Raw genomic sequence first — 14,306 nt, forward strand, 5'->3', positions numbered from 1 at the left:
GAACATTTTTTTTAAATTCCTGGGATTTACATGATAGACAAAGAGAGTAAATTTCAAATTGGAATATATGATAACATGAGTAAGTAAGATTCAGTGCACTGTACACAACCATAAAAGTTTGATGTTAAATTTTGACAATTTTTCTTTTTTTCTTGCAATGTAAAATCTTGAGTATAGGCAATTTAATATCAGATTCTGTGAAATAAATCCTTGGTGCATTGGATACAGTAGTTTAATGAATTCCATCCTCTAGCCGAATAAAGGATGAACACACATTTAAAAACCACATATCAGAAGTTATGGAAACATTATGTCAGCAAATTTAAACGCAAAACAGGGCTGGAAAATAAACAAGATTTGTATTTTTTACATTTTATTACCATGATACATGGCGATAAACTACTTATTATAAAAATCAGAATTCATAACAAAACATTTAACCATTTGTTAACTGTCTATCTAAAATATGCCGGTACGAATTTAGTTTGATATTAGTATAATACTGTCATATATTTTTAAATCAATTAAAAAAAACAATATTCCAAGATCGAAATTGATTATAACTTTTCAAATGAAGAAACAAATATAGAAACATATAATGTATAGTTAAGTGATGTGGCATTGAATATGCACACTCACAGATTTACCGTTTACAATTTTGTTATATTTTGATTTAAATTAGCAAATTCCTACGTACATTTTTGCAAACCGGTGATATTAGACTGCTGACAAAAGATCAGATGGCAGATGTTCCATTTCCATTAGAAAATTTATGTTTAATTTATGTTTAATGGCTAAAAGTTTTACTAGCGGGTTAAGTAAATATATAAAACTTCACTATTTTGAATTTATATTTGAAAGTATGCGATCTGATATTTTGTCAGCTGTCTTATATCACCGTTTCTCATGCATTTTTGCACAAATTGGCTCGTTCCAAGAATTTTTTTAAAGAAGTTGTAAACACGATCAATCTGTCAGTGTGCAGCTTTAAGTCAATCTACGGGTCATACATCATTGACTTAATTCACTCTATTGGTCAGTAATCCGATAAGCTGTATCGTTCTCAGATTTAAATAGGACAAATATTTAATACCAACCCAGTTTCACCAGCAAATTAATTCGAACACAAGTTATTTTATTCTTCTGAGAGTGATAAACTATTAAAACAACACATGCTTTTTCATATATGTAAAAATACAAAATATATTCAAGAATAAAAGAAATATGCATCCTTAAATTGTTGCCTTTTTTATTTAATAGTTATAAATATAATGTTTACCAAAAAACCAATAAAATGTCATTAAATATTTAAGATAAGCACAAGGCTGAGACAATAACTAAATATTTAAGTTACACAGTTAACAATGCAAACAAAAGTCCTAACATATAGTAATACACATGTATGTCCATAATACTCAAAAACTGCCCCCCCCCCCTCTAATCGTGAAATAGAATCTGATAAAGCCTCAAAACACTCTTTGCATATCCCTCTTCCTCCTCCCTTTAAAATGATTCTCCTTTTGCAATTTCTTAATCCCTTCCATTGCTGTTATCCTGCAATTTAAGAAAGAAAACTTTCAATTCCACACAAAAGAATTGTACTTGTTTATACCAGCATATTAAACATAATACATGAGCACCGCCTCCGGTTGTTGAACGCTCGTCTGATTATATCATTTTACGGTTTATTTATTGTATTTTCTGACATTTGAAAGTGAACATGTATTCCAAAGTTTGAAAGTGAAAGCTGATAGTTTGCATGTAGGTGACCCAAGACACAAGACTTAAAAAAATCATACTAGTCCGAAAATACTAAAATATCAGCCACCCTCTCCCTTCCCTTTCAAATGTGTGATTCAAAACCCTGTTTGATATATTGAAGGCATTGTCCATTTATTATCTGTGAAAAAACAAATGATATCAATCCAACAAAAATTGGCTATGTCCAGTTCTCAAAATCCATCAAAATAACCCCAAAACAGGTTAGACTCATCATCTTTTGAGTAAAAAGTAAAGAAGGGTATAAGATGACGACTTCACCAAGTTTCAAAGTGACAGCTTTGATAGTTTCCATGCAAGTAACCTTAACGCATAACTGAACTTAAAACATCAAACTAGCTAAAAAATACAAAGATCAAAAAAAAAAACCCTCACCTTCCGAATGTGTGACTCAAAACCCAGTTTGATATATTGAAGGCATATCCATTCACCATCTGTGAAAAAAATTAAAATCAATAAAAAAATGAAGAAGCTATTTCCAATCCTCAAAATCAACCAAATGTCATGTTTTACCCCCCAAAAACAGGTTTAGACTCAATATCTTTAGGGCATTATGTGAAGAAGATGAGCAAGTTCCCTAAGTTTCAAATTGACGGCTTTGATAGTTTTAATATAACTGACCTGAACGCAAATCTTAACCAACGCCACCGCGACGATGACAACCAAATGACGACAATAGCTCGTCATTTTTTTTCAAAAATCAGACGAGCTTATAAAATGTATGAATTTTAAAAACGGTGAAATATCAAAATGTTGTTTCATTGTTTCTAAATGTTATTAAACTGTTTTAAACTTTATTTCACTAATACCTCTCTATAAACCATCGAAAGGCCACCGACCCGAAATACATACACAGTATCTACAGAAACATTAGTAGCAGTAGTGGTTCTGGTATCAGTGACATCGATGGGGGTGGTATAGTATTAGCAGTGATGGTGATATTAATGGCAGCAGTGATGGAAGTATTTGAAACAACAGTGATATAAGTTATAGCGGTAGTCGTTTTAGTAGCAGCAGTGATGGCAGTATTAGTGGCAGCAGTGATGGTAGTATTGGTAGCAACAGTGATGGAAGTATATGTAGCAGTAGTGATGGTAGTATTAGTGGCATCGAAAATGGTAGTATTAATAGCAGCAGTGATGGTAGTATTAGTGGCAGCAGTGATGGAAGTAAAAGTAGCAGCCGTGATGTTAGTATTAATAGCAGCAATGATATTAGTATTAATGGCAGCAGTGATGGTAGTATAAGTGGCAGAAGCGATGGTAGTATTAGTGGCAGCAGTAATGGAAGTATTTGTTGCAGCAGTGATGTTAGAAATATTAGCAGCAATGAAGGAAGTATTAACAGCAGCAGTGATCTAAGTATAAGATGGCAGTATACGTGGGAGCAGTGATGGTAGTACTAGTGGTAGTTGTTATAGTGGCAGCAGTGATGACAATATAAGTGTGATCATTGGCAGCAGTGACGGGAGTATTAGTGGCAACAGTGCTGGGAGTATTAATTGCAGAAGGTGATAGTAGTACTAGTGGCAGTTGTATTAGTGGCAGCAGTGACGGTAGTATTAGTGGCAAAAGTGATCGCACTATCAGAAGCAGATCAGCATGTAGTATTTGTTACCGTAGCATTGACGATGGTGATGGTAGGAGCAATGCTGGCAGAATAAGTGGCAGCAGTGATGATTGTTTTGGTAGCAGCAGTGATTGCAGTATTAGTATCAGCTGTGAAGGTAGTACGAATAGCAGCAGCGATGGTAGTACTAGTGTCAGTGGTATAAATGACAGCCTTGATGGCTGTATAAGTCGCAGCAGTAATGGCAGTATTAGTGGCAGCATTGAAGGAAGTATAAGTAGCAGTTGTAATGGTAATATTAGTAACAAGAGTGATAATAATATTCGTAGCAGCAGTGATGGTAGTTCAACCGACCCCATATGTACAACATTAACTTCGTCTAGTCACTGTACTATCTATTCAGGTGTTATTTACAGTATACAAAAATGTCAATTCTGCGAAACAAGCACATCTACAAGTGACACTGACACAAACTTAGTTTAACTAATATGTCAATATGGCAGTATGAATATGTTTGGACTCTAATTCCATTGCTTGAATAAAAATTAAATTTATATTGAATTTATATATTTAACTGGGATATCTTTTTTACTCCTTGTACACTTAGCTGTTAGAAATGTTTTAAACAAACTAAAGTTAAGACACCAAATTTATTGTTTTTTTAACTTCTGAATACTATATAATCAATACGAATATACGAATTATTAAAAATTGTGGGAGTGGACAAGAAGAATTTGATTAAATATTGGAAGTAAACTCGATCAGTATTACTCGAGTAAGTGTAATAAGGATCTGATGGAAAATAGCTTCAGACACTTGTAAGTGAACATAATCAATTTGGTTAAGATTTGACGAAAAAAGGGTCATTACTCCGAAGTGAAAGTTTGGTTAAGATTGTATGTTGAATGGTCAAGTTAGAGAGAGGAAAATGTCATATAGGTAACATGTTGACATTTTAGGTGCCAATGGCTTAATACTGAAGTACTGGCATAGCAGCTTTGTTGAAATTTTCATTTTGTTTAAAAGTGCAAAGTAGCTTAGCTGAATATTGCACCAACAAAATAGCTGTGCTGGTGTGTGCTCCAACGTTGTAGCTTTGTTGAAGTCTTGTTCCTTTAAAGTGTCAGAGTTGCCCACTAAGAAATTACTTTGTCAAGAGACGAGAGTTTGTCACAAACAATAAAAAATTTCTCCTTGCATGCATAAGCAACTGCATTTATTCGACACAGGCATTAACAAAGGTGGATTTTTCATCAAAGGTGACTTGGTCCATGAATGCATGGAACATGTGGATTGTCTATAACTTCATTAGGAAAGGTAAATTTATGTGCAAATGAGGCTTGGTCAATGCATGCATGGACACAGGAGGCTTGGTCTATGCACGCATGGACAAAGGTTTGTTTGTTCATGTATTCATAAGGAAGGGTAAAATTGCCAACAAAGGAGGCTTGGTCCATGTATGCATAGACAAAGTTGGGTTTGTCCATGTATCCAAAAGGAAAGGTAGATTTGTCAACAAAGGAGGCCTGGTCCATGCATGCATAGACAAAGGTTGGTTTGTCCATGTATTTGTAAGGAAAGGATAATTTGTCAGCTAAGGAGGGTTGGTCTATACATGCATTAACTAATGGTATGTTTAAAATTAAAGTTTGTATCTATACTAAAACATACCTTATTATCTTAGATTTAATGACTTCTACTCATACATTGGCTGAACCAAGAAAGTTTTAGTGAAACTGTTCGTTCTATATTTAGTGTCTTATTCCGACTTCAGTAAATAATCAGATAAAGAATTTTACATAGATAGAAGCTTATATACGTATTAGTTCTAACTTTATGATTTTAGGATTGTTTCTTATTTTTTTATGTGCGTTCATGCTAGCGGTTCTTAAAAAAATCAAAATCGCGACCGAGCTGCATGAACGCAAAAAAAAAAAAATATATTAATAATTATATTTGCATTTTCTCTTTCTATATGTGTTTTTTTGTTTCGAACTAAAAGACTTGGTGAAAAAGCCCTTTATAACAATAAAGGGAACAAAACCCGAGAGCAAATGTAATTGCTAAAATCACTTGTCGCCCTTGGTTTTTAAGCTAGGCGTTCTTTACATCATCCGCAATATATATATATATATATATATATATATATATATATATATATATATATATATATATATATATATATATATATATTGTCCAAAAATAATAAGCAGAAAACAAAAATATTCCAAGCTTCTTTACAATCATTTGGTAGCTACTGTACTATATATGGCGGTTATAAGGATTTACTTTGTAATATTCTAGTTTTAGTCAAGAAAAATATCGATAAATTTTAACTCATGTTTTACATATGCATCACCAATGTTAGTGGCATAAAAAATGTTGTCACGATGATTTTATGGACTACGTTCAGTTTAACAGTTAAAGGTAAAAATAGCGTCATTAATTTTATTTTTGTTTTGTTGTCTTTTAATGTGTTCCATTAAATTGTAGTTTAATGATGTGCAATTCTTCTCGAATTGACACTTTTAGACGATTGTTCATACTCGAAAAATACTTGACACAGGTTCCGATCATTCCATGTATTAAAATGTTGTTTTATAATAAGTTTTGCAAATTTATAATGTTCTTCTTTAATATGAGAGTTTAACAGATACCATTATATCATTCTTATGATGAGAATATGCATTTCGACATAATTTGACGTGTCAAGATTTTAAACCTGGACACACTTGTGTCATTTTTTCAGCAGTTTGTGTACATGTGCCGTGTTATATTTAGCAAAAAGCAGATCAGAGTTAAATCTCTACCCACGGTGATTCACCAGCGCCCAATCAGAGCGTTGCTTTTTTGTTGCAAAACTCCGCCTACACAGGTCACAAAGGGTCGACCGTCTCCTGCAAAATTAACACAAATTTTATAGTTAAAAAAAAGAACGAACGTAAATATTTATAAATGATGGTCTTTGCAGTTCGGAGTGAACTGGAGGCCACGTTAAAGCGGTGTAATAGATATTACGACACTACACTTGCAAAACATTAATCCAAAACATGCTATCGCTAAATATAAAAGAGTCCGTTATAAGTGTGATGGTACTAGGAGGCGGCAAATCAATTATTAAATTTTCAACCTCAAATTTCTCCCATGTATTCAGACGTGTTGAACCATCCTTAATATCACAAGTATTTAAAAGAAAGAAGATGATTCTTTAATCATCATAACTCATACATTTTATGATCAAACCAGTTTTACAAGCCAGTTTTACTCACTCGGGCACAATCAACTACCAAATACTCGTTTCGAAAGAAAGCACAACCCCAAGAAACACCTTAATACGGATAGTTTTAGGATATGTGTTTTCCTGTTCAAGTTCAGACTCCCACCCCCGTCCGTGGACATTCTTTAAAGGCTTAAACAATAAAAACGCTGTGAGGTGAGGCGATATATTTCACAGTGTGTGAAAAATGGGATCTTAATCCTAACATTTTGAACTGTGACATATACGTTTGTTTAAAAAACGATTAACAATATAATCGCATTTTGCACATATAATATGACATGTGTGACTGTTTGGTATGGGAGTTCCTTACACCTGTAAGGGATACGATTATACTTGGACCTTGATTACCCTATTTAATACCTTACCCTTAAGTCTACTAATGCAAATATTAAATGAAGCATTGTCATTTAATGTTATTCATCTTATAACAACTTGTTTTAGATATTCGTTTCGAGAAACAAACGACAAAGCCATAGCAGATGCAAAACAGTGTGTACAACTATCTAAGCTTTAAATAAGGTGCAATTCGGGATAGTCTTTTTCTGTACCGACTGCTAGGTACAAAGAAAGACGACTCATACGGGAATATTATTTGGTTACTAAATATAGACAAATTTCAAGATTCAGGATTATTCTCCCTTGTATTATAACTGAAGACACTGTACGCATAAAATATATCATCGGAATAACAAAAGCCTTTGTTGATTGGATTGCTGACCATTATTTTTTCACACGTTGTGTTTGTATGCAAACCGACTTACGAAAGAAATCATTGAAACTATTTTCTTTCTGAAAATGTGGTCAACTGTTAAACACTGAAACATATAACTTGGTATTGGAAACTTGACCACCTCTTGTTTCATGTCATACATTTCAAAGCCAAAATGGCAAATGGAGTAGCATTAATTTTCGACAAATGGTATTATATGAAATTCGCATTAATTATAGAAATGTAAATGTTGTAACCGACACACAGCCGATTTTAGCCGTGTCTTTCCCTATAGTTTAATATATGAAATAGAAGTTATACCAAACAGTGGTTGTAGAAATGTTTATTTACTTCACATGATAGTGTTATTCGAAGATTCGACACACATAGTTAAGACTCTTTGAATCCCATGTGCATTTATATGTAAATTAAAAGTTGAAAACAACAATGAATGCACATATCACTGATATGCCTCACCGGGGCTCGGAGGTGGAGGAGGGGCACTTGATCTTTAGTGTAAAGCACATACCACATATACGGAACATTGACCCTTAGGAAGGTCTTAAGCTATTGTTGCTTGAAGACTAACACAAAGGTTATGTTACTGATATAAGTTTAAATCTTAATGTACAGTGTGCATGTTCAAAGGAACATCAGCATATTCTCCAACTTTGGGCTCTTTCTAAATGACGGGATATTGACAGGCCCGAGCGATAACCTTGAGGCATTTATTTTGGAAGTGATTTCCGATGCCCGGATCATCCTTAACCCCAGGATATTCGATTATATTTATCTAGACTTGAGATTAAGCCTTGTTGATGTGAAACATGTTTTCCCAAACACTTTTATTGATCGCACCGCGTTGAAAATGAAACTTAATAAACAGTTTGTTAAAAACTGTTCATTAACTGAATACAAAATTGATATATGTATTCGTTTGTGATGACGATATATTTTATGCCATGGTTTCTTGATCATTTGATCTGTAAGGAAAATGCACATGCATGTAAATATAACATACCATACAACTTCATAAAATAGCAGCAATACGGATTGTGTTATTGTGTCTTTCTTCTTTATTTAATAATCTAACATTATAATATTTCTGAAATTAGTTCGAAGGCAATAACTTAAACATGTCTTGTCATGTAGGGGTATATTATTCACCCAGCACCGTCTTAACACCTTAAATAGAATGTGGACCTGTTCGTCACATCTTCAAATGTGACATAAGTCTTTCTCAAAAGTGGATAAACTATAAAATCATATTATAGGACATGTGACGTATGTTACTGCGTTATGTGGAATATGGGATCCATGTGTATACACCGGTGGCAGCATATGAGTAGATCACGATTGGCAGTTTAAGTAAACGGTACTCGCATCGAGGAACCATAGACAAAGCCATACCATAAAACGTGCTTAATTGATGTACAGACTAATTGCAAGAACACACAACTCATTAAGGCATATTGGTGTGTTACTAAATATAGACAAACTACAGGATTCAATAGTGTTCTCCCTTTGTATAATAATTATGTCGTGTAACGCATTGCGCGTAGATGCGGTTGATATCAAAATGTTATTCTGCGCTCATAAGTCATGTCTAGAGAGGTAAATGCAAACGCCTCTTAAGATCAGTTTTAAAATCGGCTTTAAAGGGTTAGATAAATCAATGTTTGTGCTTGTTTTTACATATGTTTTATTCTAAGCTGTCGAAACAAGTATAGTGTTTATGTTCAAAACAAACCTTTCGTTATTACTAACGTAAGTTCTATGCATGTTGTTTGCACAAATATATGGTCGATTTAGATAAGATCAAATTGTTGAAACATCAGCATTGCTTTTGATTAAGTGTCTCATAGGAACGACGCAAATTCAACGAGGAAGGATATTTTTATTCAGATTACAAATCAATATACAAATGAAAATCTATAGGCAAAAACTAATATAATAGTATGCTATAAACGAGATTGTACAGTATTGTTGGAAACACTAATATTTCACAGAGCTAACAAGATATATGATGTGCAGATTTTATTTAAATGTTGAACAGAACAGTATATAAAGAATGCCCAATATTTAAACCACAATCACACAGCAGGAAGATATCAGAAATTAAATACCAGTTTATTTAGGCGAGCATTGTAATCGACTTCAAAGGGTTAGCAAACTCCACCTGTGTGCTTTTGATATATATAAATTATGTTCTAAACTGGTGCAACAGTAATCGTTTCCTTGTGTATAATCTGCCTTACTTTATAACCTATATGCGTTCTATGTATATATGGTGCGTGAAGCTATGTTAAAGCATAAAACCAAATGTTTGTAACATCAGAATTTCTTCATCATTACAATTAAAACTCGTTAAGTGAGACAACAATTCCATTTAGAATGTAGCAATTTATTAGCAGTTATCGAGACTAAAATGAAGACAACTTCACAGTGCACACATTAAAGGATATACTCATTGGTATCGTACCGATCATAACATAAGCAAGTTATTATAGGAACGACGCAACTTCAACGAGGAAGTAATGTTTATTCAGACATATCACCCAATACCTAATAACAAATCAATATACAAATAGGGAATTGTATCAAATAGTTTACTTAATACAGTATTGCAGGAAACATCACAACTGAACTTAGCTAACAAGATATATGACATTCAAGTCCTATTCAAATCTTATTCAAATATTTAAAGTATTCTTAAACAATAAATACTATTTACAAAGCAGGAAGATAAAATCGGATTGATTCAGTTGGAATTCAATTGCCTTTGTTTCCTTACAAATAGGCCTAATTAATTATTGACCCGAAACAGTAGTTCTTTGTAGTTTGAATGCTTACCAAATAAAACTTTGAACAAAAGGTGCATGGAGTATCCTACATTTTAAAGAGAACACGGACAGATACAATGTTCTTGTATAATGTAAGAAACTATCGTTATTATTTGGGTAAAAATTGTAAGGTTCGAAAATAACACGTTATACACACAAATAGTACGATCTTAAATCCAACTCACAAAAGAGAAAAATATTTTACTTTCTGGTTATGAAAATCATGAAAAAAGTTGCATCGATATTGTTAACATATTATTCTTATTTTAACATCTATTTAGCTTGATACAGTCAGTTTAGTTACAAAAAAGTGTATGTTAGGTATAGTAGTCAATAACACTTACAGCATAAGTGAACTTGCTGGCAACATAGATTATGATTTTTTTTCTATAATAGCATAAACACAAATCATGATAGCAAGACGGAGACAAATAAATATACATGTCTGTGTAAAATATATAAGAACGTAGCATATGACATAATGTTTTTAGATATCAAACATTACATATTTAAGTTAGCCGTATATTTGAAGCAAAAGAGTCAATATTCCATGACATAGCCAACCTGAAGCAATCTCAAGACATTCGCAATAATTTAAGTTTACTACTTTGCAAAAATACAGCAATGTATGTCGGCTTGCTGCGAACCAATTAAGGATTAAAATTCTACATGTTGCATTCTATTGGGGTATGGTATGCAATTGGGCTATTCAAAATGGGTGGAGTCCTCCACCAGCATTTTGAACTGCGCCATTGCATACCATACCCCAAGAAAAAGCAGCACGTCGATTGTAATACTTATATTTACATTTATTTAAATCTTCATTTCTGCTTAAACAAAAAGATTATTCAAGAGCATTTTCTCTTTTTTTCTTTCTCACGTTGTTCTCAACGGTGGGTAAATTAGAACAGCTTTCGTAACCTAATTTTATACAACAATGAATGCACAGAAAAAATAATTCCTTATTTTTATGTTTATTGTCTATATTTTCAAGGTCAAGTATATTATAAATACGTATTATAACTGTATTACAACTAGAAAAATACAACTTGAGTAATGAAAAATTAACAATAACAAGAAAGTAAAAAAATATATTGCCACCTACAAAGTTCTCATATATCTCGCGAAAATACCCGATACTTGCCTTTGTTAAGTCACGGTCGAGTTTTCAAATTGGAGAAATTCCAGTCAATTTACTTGTTGAGAGTTTTTTTGAAGAATCAGTTGGTGTATGAATAATGTTGGAATACGGTGTTGGATAAATCAGCAAGTGCATTGTCATTTTCTTTGGAAGTAAACATTTGATGAGGATGAAACGTCTCTGTGGAAACGACAGTGGCGGTGGGTTATTTTTACCAAATGTCAATTCCAAATTCCGCAAAAGTCTTCATCATTGTAATTTAATATTTCTTCAACTGTTCCATCCATCATGAAATCATCTACATTAAATTCAATCAAATCATCCTTGCTTATATTGTTTTAACTGCTTTATTGCCGATTGCAGTTTTGAATGTTGCCAATAATTTTACTACGATTTCATTGAAAAGAATAGTTCCGTAGTAAATATGCCCCGCCGATTAGTATTATTGCGCCCGATGACAGAACAAAAGTATCGAACAAACGCACGCGATTTCGATGGGGAAATGCCATTGCACTTTATACAGAAAGAATGTGAAATCGATAAACAAAAACCATCGTTAAGGAATGAAGTTTTCAAATCATTTAAGTTTGAACGACTGTTTAAGTGCATATAACAAATCTTCCTGATGGCTACACTAAACGAATACACCCAGTCAGATGTACAAAATAAAACAAGAAAAGAGGCACATATTCACTTAAATGTCAGGGTAAACATTTAAATTGAAATGTAATCTTCCTGGTTTATTGTTCATTTGGGTTCTTCCAAGATATACGTTTGGTATTTTTGCAATGGACTGTTTACTTTAAGAGCGGATCAAAGCATATCGTGATAAATGACATTAACTCAACGTTCAATTCAGTATTTCTATCACGCAACATTTATAACATGCGTTACTTATAAACAAGATTTCCTACAAGGAAGTAAAATGACCTCGAACGGCGCATTCGATTATGACATCGTAAATAAATATCTGATAAACAACACGTAATTCGTGTCCTTGTGTCCATATACGTTGTCGTTGTTAAATTTGTTATCACTCAATAGTTGCATACCTATCGACTTTGGCATACTCTATATAGCAAACACTTCAATATTCAGGTTATCTTTAAGATCTTTAGAGTTAATTTGTCAAACAATTAGCTTGTATGTTTTGCAACGCTTTTGAAATGAGTTGTAGTCTGCATTTTAGGAACTAGGGAAATGTCATTTTAACATTTTCCTGATTTTTTTTCTTTTGCATGCATTTCTCTGCACTGAAGGTATTCAAATACTACTTCATGACAAAACAGGTACTGCACCCATTAAAGATAATAATTAAAGAAATCATTATCATCATCAAATCATCAACAGCAGCAGCAGCAGCAGCAGCACCATCATCATCATCATCATCATCATCATCATCATTATCATCACATCATCATCATCATAGTCATCATAGTCATCATCATCATCATCATCATCATCATCATCATCATCATCATCATCATCATCATCATCATCATCATCATTTACACAAACACCAGCTTACCACATCAATAACATTTGCTTGGCGCCGATGTTTCACCACCCTGACCGTGTCTGCTATTGCAACTGCCTTGTCGGTGTTAATTCGGTCTACAATGAAGTGAAGTGCCGCAAATAGCCCACTGCGTAAGAATCCATCACTAAAAGTTAATATCCATTTAAAACGTCATTATCGTGCAATAAATGTTTTAGTTAGTGGCTACAATAAGAAATGCATGCATATAACACAAACACTTTTTGTCAAAAGGATATGTTTTGCGCAAGAGTCATGCACTATTGAAACCCGAATCGTGAACATCGTTTTGAGCGAAATCACGTACTTGCATTGAATAACAACAGGTTCCAGGTCCTGCAATCCTGCCTATCGTCTGAAGAAATACGGTCAAAATCTTCGCTTCACAGAAATTCAAATATTCTTCCCACGCTTTGAACTGATGATTATCCATCTGTTTGCTTCGACACAACATAATAGAAAGTGTCAACATGTATATACATTACGAGAAACATCATGGACTTGCTAACTTTGCTGTACTTGTTATTGATAATGTAAATAACTTTTCCGCTAACGAAATATCTATTATTCGAGTAGTGCAGTTATTCCTGTCTTCTTGATACAAGACTGATGACAAAAGGCCCCAAACCAAGTGGGAAGTATTTACACTAAAATATTCCCGTCTACTTCTGTGGTACTTAATTAGTCGGGTCATATTTGTAGAATGTGCTAAAACCAATTTTGGGCCGACATGTGATGGTTTTGAATGGTCTATTTGTCTGTGTTGTTTTGTCTATTTCGTGGGCACTTTAATAGAGTACGTTGGGCTTTTACTTTGTATATAGATTTTATTGTATTTTATATGTCTAAATTTAAGACGCTACTTTTGTGTAGAATGTCTTGGTTTGAACACTATTTATTTCCAAAGATACATTTTAAGGATTACACAAGGTTAGTGCATAATCAATAAAAAAGGTTTTCTTACATAATAATACAGGTAAGTATGGCAGGTGATATATGCACATAACAAAATAATCACGACATAATTGAGAAGGAAATGTAGTGCTAAAGGTGATTGAATATCGTTGAGTTGGTCAAGTCTGTGGCATGTTTTAACCAAACAGTAGTACTTGAAGTGACATAAGGCATAAAAGTAGACAATTGAGCAAATAGATGATGCCTTTGAATAACATCAAGGGGACAGTTGAAAAAGAAATGTTATGTGTCCTCGATTTCACCACATTGACAATTTGGGCTACTGATAATGGTTTTAGAGAACACGTGTTCATTAAGATTACTACAATGCATCCGCAGCCTTGAAGTATCACGCTCCATATGCGATCGCCCTGATAGTTGAAATTGGAACTGATTGTTTATTCTTGTTCAGATTGTATTTAAAGGAGAACAGAAATTTTGAAGAACGAACAGTTTCTGGAAGTGTATTCCATAATGATATTGTGGTTGGAAGA

The 14,306-nt window shown here is 33.3% G+C and overlaps 1 long non-coding RNA gene across 1 annotated transcript; it reads right to left on the reverse strand.

Moving 5' to 3' along the window:
- Positions 1-1,512: 1,512 nt before the first annotated feature.
- On the reverse strand, positions 1,513-13,305 carry LOC128233963 (uncharacterized). Its single transcript, XR_008260824.1, has 5 exons — positions 13,166-13,305; positions 12,850-12,985; positions 6,163-6,245; positions 2,155-2,213; positions 1,513-1,554 (listed from the first exon to the last, which is right to left on the reverse strand). It is a non-coding gene; the product is annotated as an uncharacterized LOC128233963 (long non-coding RNA).
- Between the last annotated feature and the right edge of the window lie 1,001 nt (positions 13,306-14,306).

Source organism: Mya arenaria, chromosome 5 (genome assembly GCF_026914265.1).
Source record: "Mya arenaria isolate MELC-2E11 chromosome 5, ASM2691426v1".
NCBI classification, from domain to species: Eukaryota; Metazoa; Mollusca; class Bivalvia; order Myida; family Myidae; genus Mya; species Mya arenaria.